The sequence below is a fragment of the Solanum stenotomum genome, chromosome 7, assembly GCF_019186545.1.
Source record: "Solanum stenotomum isolate F172 chromosome 7, ASM1918654v1, whole genome shotgun sequence".
Taxonomy (NCBI): domain Eukaryota; kingdom Viridiplantae; phylum Streptophyta; class Magnoliopsida; order Solanales; family Solanaceae; genus Solanum; species Solanum stenotomum.
In genome coordinates this window covers 45,840,672-45,849,263 of record NC_064288.1, presented here as the reverse complement: position 1 = coordinate 45,849,263, position 8,592 = coordinate 45,840,672, and the positions used below count along the sequence as shown (strand labels likewise).

The 8,592-nt window shown below is 35.3% G+C and overlaps 1 pseudogene; it reads left to right on the top strand.

Moving 5' to 3' along the window:
• The first annotated feature begins 6,911 nt into the window (after positions 1-6,911).
• Positions 6,912-7,614, top strand: LOC125869950 (uncharacterized; annotated as a pseudogene).
• The last annotated feature ends 978 nt before the right edge of the window (positions 7,615-8,592 follow it).

Below are 8,592 nucleotides of genomic sequence, written 5' to 3'. Positions count from 1 at the left end.
ATTGCTTTGTTCAGTTATATGTTATTTCAGCTTTACTCTATCCTGCATGCTCAGTACCTTTCAAGTACTGACGCATACGTGCGCTACATCTTCTCGTGATGTAGGTTCAGGTTCTCAGTATCCAGATCACGCTTAGATCGGTTCCCAGTCTTCAGTTCAGCAGCATCAGTGGTGAGTCCTCATTCTTCGAGGACTAGTGACATGTTTATCTTTATCACTTTTAGTTTTTAGTTTCAGTTTTGCTAGACCTAGTTGGGGCATGTCCCAACATTTCTAGTCAGTTTAGAGGCTTATTTTAGACATAGTTAGATTCAACTTAGTGTTTTGAGTTTGATATTTCTTTTGTATTAAACTCTCAGATTTGATATATTCAGTTACAATATATGGGTATTCCCTATCTTTTCAGATTTATTTATGATTTAGCTTCCGTATCAGTTTATTTTCTTTAGTATGCTCATGATCATGCCAGCAGGGTTAGCTTGGGATCACTTGTGGTCCTAGGTCCCGTGTCCGCGTCTCGGGGGTAGCTCGGGGCGTGACTTGAAAAGTCAAACTCAAATACTAAAGCTGAATCTAACTATGCCTGAAATAAAACATCTACTGACTAGAAATGCTGCGACATACCCCAACTAGATCTAGAAAAACTAAAACTAAAGACTAAAAGCAAAGGAAACATGTCTTTCGTCCTCGGAGAATGAGGACTCACCGCTAATACTGCTGAGCTGAAGATCGGGAACCAATCTAGGCATGATCTGGAAGCTGAGAACCTGAACGTACATCACGAGAAGATGTAGCGCAAATTATGCATCAGTACTTGAAGGGTTCTGAGCATGTAGGATAAAATAAATCTAAACAATAAACATAACTGAACCGAAGCATATATCTGAGCAATGATAAGAGATAAGAATGATACTATACTGAGAATACTAAATACAATGACCAAGTTTATGACAAGCTGAGATTGAAATCTGACTGTAACTGATAACATTGTCAATGCAATAAAATCTGACTGTAATTGATAACATGGTCAATGCAATAGAATCTAACTGTAAGGGAGCTGCTATTAACTGACATAAAATAACATGAACAAAATGTGGAGTCCGATGTATACGCCCCATCGAGAGGACCCAATATACCCTGCCAGAGGTATAGAGGCATGACTGACGTGATCACTAAAATGATGCCCATATAGGGGACTTACAACCTACGGGGCACGTAGATTTAGGACTTGAGGGTGACTGACCTTAGTCTACTCGGTATTAAGCTACTCCCAATTAATTATGTAAATAACACTTTATGACTGAATTTCTGCAGTACTGGATAGCTCAAAATACTGACATGCAAATTTGAGAATGCAACATTAATGTACTAATAATGAAACATTCATAACTGGAGCATGTATAACTGAATATACTGACCTAGCAAGTGTAATTCATGAACTAAACGAATCTACACCAATAGGGTTTTGAATTTCATGCAAGAACTTAAGCAACAACATGATAATCTGGTTTGGATCATTCTAGCAGCTAAAACCCAACATTCTCTAACATTCAAGAAACCCTAGGTCTAGATAATATCAAGGGAATCAAGAATCTGACTGAAATCTAAGGACCTAATAGGCGAAAGGAACCCACTAATGAAATCCCACACACCTGGTGACAAAATTCACGGAGAAATCTTTCGATTTTGGGGCTGGAACTGATGAAAACTCGTTGTGTTCTTGAACTAGGGCTGCTCGACTTTCTCCTCTACTTTTCTCTAAGTTTGATGAATTTTTGGTGAAAAATTGATTAGGTTAGGTTCTAATTATTTTATTAGGCTAAAATTGACCAAAACTATGTAGTTTAGGGGTCCAACGCATGAGGAAATAACCAAACGACCCCTGACTTAAAATGTACTGAAGCCACCTACGGACTGATCGATAGTCCGTGGAATGATCCACGACCCATCCTATTAGTCCGTCGATCAACTTCAAATGTGGGTTCTGGGGGTCCTGAGGGTATCGACCTACGGACTGATCGATGATCAATGGACTGATCCACGATTCGTCCTGTCAGTCCGTCAATCGACTTCAGATGATGGGTTCTGAGGGTCTCGACCTACGAACTGATCAACGATCCATGGACTGATCCACAATGTGTCCTGTTAGTCCGTGAATCGACTTCATATGATGGGTTCTGAGGGGTCTTGAGGGTCTCGACCTACGGAAATTGACTTGTTAAAGTTTGTCCCGTAACTTGACTTGTAACCTTGTTGTCAAGTTGTCTCATCCTTTAAATTGAGGATGAATTAGTTTACATTTCGTTGTTGGTCCATGGAGGAAGCAACACTGTAAGTAGGAGATATTTCAACTCTTCACACTAGGTCCAACTTTCCTCAATCAAAGAAGCAAAATTCTAATCTTTTGGACTTCACCAGCAAGAGGAAGCAAATGTCTGTTATTATTCAGCATGAAACTGGCCAAATTCTTCCGTTGCTTGTGTTATTTGTTAAGTTTATTGTGGCCTTCTATGACTACTTGTCTTGTTTAAATTTTAAACTAAATGTTGTCTATTTGAATTAATTAGCATTATCTATGATAGATTAACAGAGAAAATGTCTGAAGTTCTATATATTTGTATTTCAGGTTCTTTGCCTCAAGTTCGAACAAAAAATGGATGAGTATCACCCATATATAACGTTGTGCTTAAGGTGGCTTCAAGAGAGCCGACAAACTACTAACATGATAGAAGAGGAAGTGTCATTGGAAAGTTGGGAGGGGCGAAAAGGTTTGTTGTTTCTGCAAGTTTGACATTTAGTGTATTGTCATATGGCTTCAAATGTACATCAGAAATTGAAATAGACTAGTTGGTTTTCTTTCAAGTGAAGGGTTCAAGAGAAGAAAATGGATAAAAAGAAAATATGTGAGAGGATAATGTGATGAGTAATATTGGCCAATAGAATGCACTGAAGCTCACCAATGGAATGAACATGAAAATATGTCATAATGCTATACATGAAATAAATATCTTATAATAATTCAAGGATATAATTGGTAAGAAGCTTCTTGTAGAGTTTTAAACCATACATACACAAGATTAGATGAGAAATAATGAACCAAACACTTGATAAAAAATAATCCCTGCATTATCAATCTTTCTACCAAATGACCCCTAAAAGCACTAGTGAATGGATAATATTTGAATGATTTGAGCTCATGTAATTTAAGAGGTGAAAAAATTTATTTAGTAGTTTTAGACAACCTGCTTGCGAAGAGGTCTCCTCCTTTTATCAAGTTACCTTGTATAATAAGTTGGCATACTGATTCGCTATTACAAAGAGCTTGATATTCTTTTTGTAAAATAACTGTGGTGTCCGACCAGCTTGCACACACTCTATCTAATTTCCAAGGGATACCTCCCACCAGCAGCATGGACTGTGTAACTCTATCCACCAAGGCTAGCTAGGACAGATGAAAAGAAATCACCTAGTGGTTTCGTCTCTTGAACCCGAGACCTTATAGTTATCACCCATTTCATTATCCTCTAAGCTACACCCTTGCGTGCAAAATGGAGCATGTTATTCTTAAGTGGGATAGTTGTAATTTGTAATAGCCTATATTCTTATAATCATGTGCTCTGACCTCTATCAAGTTGATTAATGTGTTACATAATCAAGGGAGATGAAAAAAATAGGAGGTTGAGGAATAAAATACGTACACGAGGGAATGCAACTATTAAAGTAAGTTTATGTACACGAGGGAATACTTAATTGATTTTGATTTTAGTAAATTTTGATTGTGTTCTTAGAGATAATGAGTAGCTAAATTTCATAACTAGGGTTGTGGGAACCATGATGACTTATTAAAGTAAGTTTATGTACAAAGTGATTCTTGAATGATTTTTATGCATGTATTGTTAATCATATCGTTTTGAATGCTTTTTAACGGTGGCCAACGTTAGAACTCCCCTTATTCCTACTTGTCAAACCAAGGAAGTAATGAATGAGAAAAGGATTAAACAACAGAGATTTAGACGTGTTTAGCCGTTATCTAATACCCTGACCCTAATAATGCAAAGGCTAAAAGTTACCATGTCAAATATTAGAAAAACTATGTTGTTAAAATATCTTACTCTTCAATACCAAACATCACATACTTACCATTCTTGTAATTAGTTACCATTCTTGTAATTAGCATGTAAAAGAAGGGCAATTTAGTAAAAGGTGGCAAAATATGACCGTTGGGAGCGATTGTCCCTGTATATTTACTTTCGCTGTTCTTTTAACTCAAAAACTAGGACAAAAAAACACAAAATAGTTTTGAGAAATCATCCAACATACTGAGAAGAAAGCTTAATAATCTTGCATGCAAATTCTTCGAAGAAGGCTGTAAATTTCTCTATTTTGTGAGTTTCTTGTGTTCTTCTGCTATCTACATCCTTTTTTAATCCCTGAGAAAAATTATAATGTTTTCCGTCTATCTGCTATGGAACTATGTTCAATTCTCGAATCTTGTACATTTGGGTTTCTTCTATTTTAGGGTTCAAGTTGGAAAAAAAATTTAAATTCGATTTTTGGTTCTTCATATGGAGTTATTCTAGGGTTTTTCTTTGTTAGATTAAAGGGAATTGTAGTGATCTAATCTTGATACAAACCTTACGTAGTTAAGTAATATAATAACCATAACCCAGCAGCTCTAGCAGTTGAATCTCCTTTCTTTCTGGATGGATGGAGAACCTGGGCGGAAGATGGTGTATTCTTTTGGATTTTATTGGCTGAGTGATATCCTAAAAAAAGTTTTATTGGCTGAGTGATCTATACTGTTTATAGGTGTATTTGTTGGTTGTTGACAACTTGTCTCCCCTATTTTACCAATGCTTTTTCGAGATACATGCATAATCTGTATAAATTCAAAGTTCAGAATTGTGTAAATGATTCCTTTTCCAAATCTCTTTAAGACCTTGTTCCTTTTGAATATCTCATAGGGTAAATTGTTTGAACTTTGCAGATACAAACACTGGGGACAAGCATCTCCATGGTTAGGTGGGATTAATCCTCTCGACCAAGAAATGCCAATAGACGAGGATGATGGATTTTTCTCTACATCTGGTAATGACTTGGTATGTTTGATGTTGTCCATCATAATGATATGAGAAATTTAAATTTGCGCCCTCTTACACTAAACTATTTTTCTAGAAACTAGAAGTAGTCAATTCCAGTTAGAAGTATCGTGTTTGTGTTCTAGTTTGTGCTCCGTCAAATTATGCGCTCGACGAGATTGTGTTGCGCATTCTAAACACTGGTACGCTCTTTTTTATGTACAGATTTCTTCTCACACAAGTTGTTGTGGTGTTGCTATGATGAATATCATTACCTGATTGTTGAATTTACAAATTATAGGATACTTCTCTGCTCCTTTTGTGCTTTTACAACATGAAATTTCTATTATTCTGAAAATTGCCTGAAGAAGATCTGTTCACTAATCTTATATCAGTCACTTTGAAGCTTTTAGTATCTATTCCACTTGTGAATGAAATAGATATAACGTACAACAATTTGATAACTAAGTCGATGAGTGCTATGAGAAATGTTGGTATACTTAAATCTGCTTAACCAGCCTTACATTAGGGGTGCAGTCATCAGTAAACCTGTAAGAAATCTTTACTACTCAGTGCTTCTGTCCCCCTTGATGACCTATTAGTAGTTCTCAGTCATATAAAACTTAGCATACATTTTTCTCATTCAACATTTCTCTTTGCAGGCATTTGTGTTGAGACAGGTTTGACTTATCCATTTATTTTCTAGGTTGTATAAACAAAATAGGCCTTTTCTTAATGCTCTTTCAAGTGTACTATTTTGTGATTTATGTACGTATGTATCTTGAAAAGCCACGACGAGTGGAGCTGCTTAGTGCTCAATTGTTTGTTTTTATTTATTCCGTGAAAAATACTTTAATGTATCAAAATTACCACAAAAAGAGATTAGTGTATAAAATTTAAAAAGGCAGTGGCTGATATTCAAGTTAATCTAGTCTCATTGATACTTCTTAACCAGAAAGTTGGAACTTTAATATAGTTAAGTATTTAACAAAGTTCATTACTCTAGGGTCCACCAGGGACTGGAAAAACACAAACCATACTTAGGATTCTAAGTGCCATTTTGCATGAAACTCCTGCTAGAGTACACTCCAATATGTATGCCGCTTAATTGGAATTTTCATGGTCAAACGGAAAAAAAAGTGAATAAATATGTTATGGCCAAATGACTCCCTGTTTGACATTATATTTGGGCATCTTCTTCTTACCCTCTTTCTGGGATTGATAGTTATGTTTCTTGCTATTACTGCAAAGTAAATGGTATAGAGTTTATACATATTGAATCATTCTATCAAATATATTTCACAGACTCATAGTACATGGATAAAGTCATGTTATTTAAGCTTTGATTCTTGTATATAATATTCTTTTCATTGTTACAAAACTAGATGATCTAGTATTTTAAGCAAAAAAACTATGTCTTCAATAGTGTTGTAACTGTATTTAGTTGCCCTCTTGAATATGGCAATTGCTAGTGCCACATTATAGAGAGTCTTTTCTTTTTCATATGCCCTTTGGGCAGAATTTGAACTACTTATCTTGGAAAGCTATTACTAGCTTTTTTAATCTTTGATAATTCTATTTCTTGCTACCACTGCATATATTATTATAAGTGATTGAATAGAGAATATAGACACACTGAATCTGGTAAAAAAAAATATAGACACACTGAATCGAAATGCAACATAAAATTCTTTGATGCTTACATCACTCAATTCTTTGTTGTTTTTGCTTGTACTTTCTGTATGTGATCAATCATGTTTTGCTCTCATTTCATGTTATAACCTCATTTACATGGTGCAGGATCTTATCCAAATTCTGTTGGGACACGAAAACATGGCTATGCTTCAAGAGCAGAATATCAATATACATTTTGATGGTAGAAACCTCATTACATAACCCTGAGAGTATAATGCTATGATATACTTCTGTTGGTTCACTAAAAATTATTTTTCACAAGTGCTTTTTTGTTTGGAAAGAATGATACTTCCAAAGCCCTGAAGAAAGGAGGAAGACTTGGTGGAAGAAAAACACTTAATGACATCTCAAACTCAGCAAAGCCCTCTTCTCTTCAGGCATCAAAGAAAAACTACACGAGTGTGATTTCCATCGGGAAAGATCTTAATGCCACCAAAAACAAATTTACTGCTGAGACAAAAGATAACTTTGCTAAAGTACATGACAAGGGTGGTAGGAAAGCTCTCACTGATCTTACAAACTCAAGAAAGCCATCAGCAAAGCAGGGGTCCAAGAAGGGACTTGATAAGAAATTGAGTGCTGCTGCAACAGCAAATATTCCAATGGTAATAAAAAAGTTACAATTGAGCAATGTTATCTTTTTGTTGTTTTATGAAGCAGTTGATAATTTGATTTTCGTATGACAAATATACCTATGCAGCTACTTGCATCTTCAGGTGCATCTAAACTCTCAGTGAAGTCAATGGGGAGTAGAATTCCGATTACTTCTTCAATAATTTGCTTGATCTATATACAACTGAAAAGAAGCCCAAATCAACAGAAGCTTTTCAAAAGAAACTGAAAAGGGAAATAAAACTGGCCTAATATTTCTGGGCAGCCAAAGTTAAAGCCCGAATGACCCAAACTCATTCTATCTCTCTTTCTCTCTCTTGATTATTAGATTGTATTTAGTTATTTTTGTTTTGATTAATTCTAACTTTGAATATTTAGATTAACTTAATTAAATGAAAAAACAATAAAGATTTTAGGTGAAGCTTTACAATGAAAAAAACTAATACTTCAAAGAGTTACACGAAGTACAAAGAGAAGAAGGGCGACTCATGTTGATTTTTTGAATACTTGTATTTTATTCTTTTTAATAGGAGGAACAAGAAGAAACATTAAAAGAGATATGTTACTCTTGTTTGATTTTTAAAATACTTGTATTTTATTCTTTTTAATAGGAGAAACAAGAAGAATCTTATTTGATTTTTAGAATACTTGCATTTTATTCTTTTTAATAGGAAAAACAAGAAGAATCTTGTTTGATTTTTTTGAATACTTGTATTTTATTCATTTTAATAGGAGAAACAAGAAGAAATAGTAGAACATATATGTTGGTGAAATGGGAGACACTCACTTTGAGCAGAAAACAAGGTGGCCTTGGCATGAGAAATCTTAACATCCAGAATAATTGCTTGCTACAAAAATGACTATGGAGATTTTGTACTGAAGATGGAGCCCTATGGAGAAGATTCATAGCAGGGAAATATGGCTTGTTTAGCCAATGGACCACTGAGGATGTGATGGGGTGGTTTGGATGCTGTGTGTGGAAGACCATCAGAAGGTTGTGGCCACAGTTCAATAACAATATTTATATTATTGTGGGCAATGGTCTGAAAACAGATTTCTGGAATGAAATCTGGAAAGGGGATGATAGCCTGAGGAACTTATTCCCAAACCTCTACACCTTGAGCTTACAAAGATCTGCTACTGTTGCTCAAGTATGGAGCCAACAAGGGTGGAACTTAGTGCTCAGGAGGGCTTTGAATGACTGGGA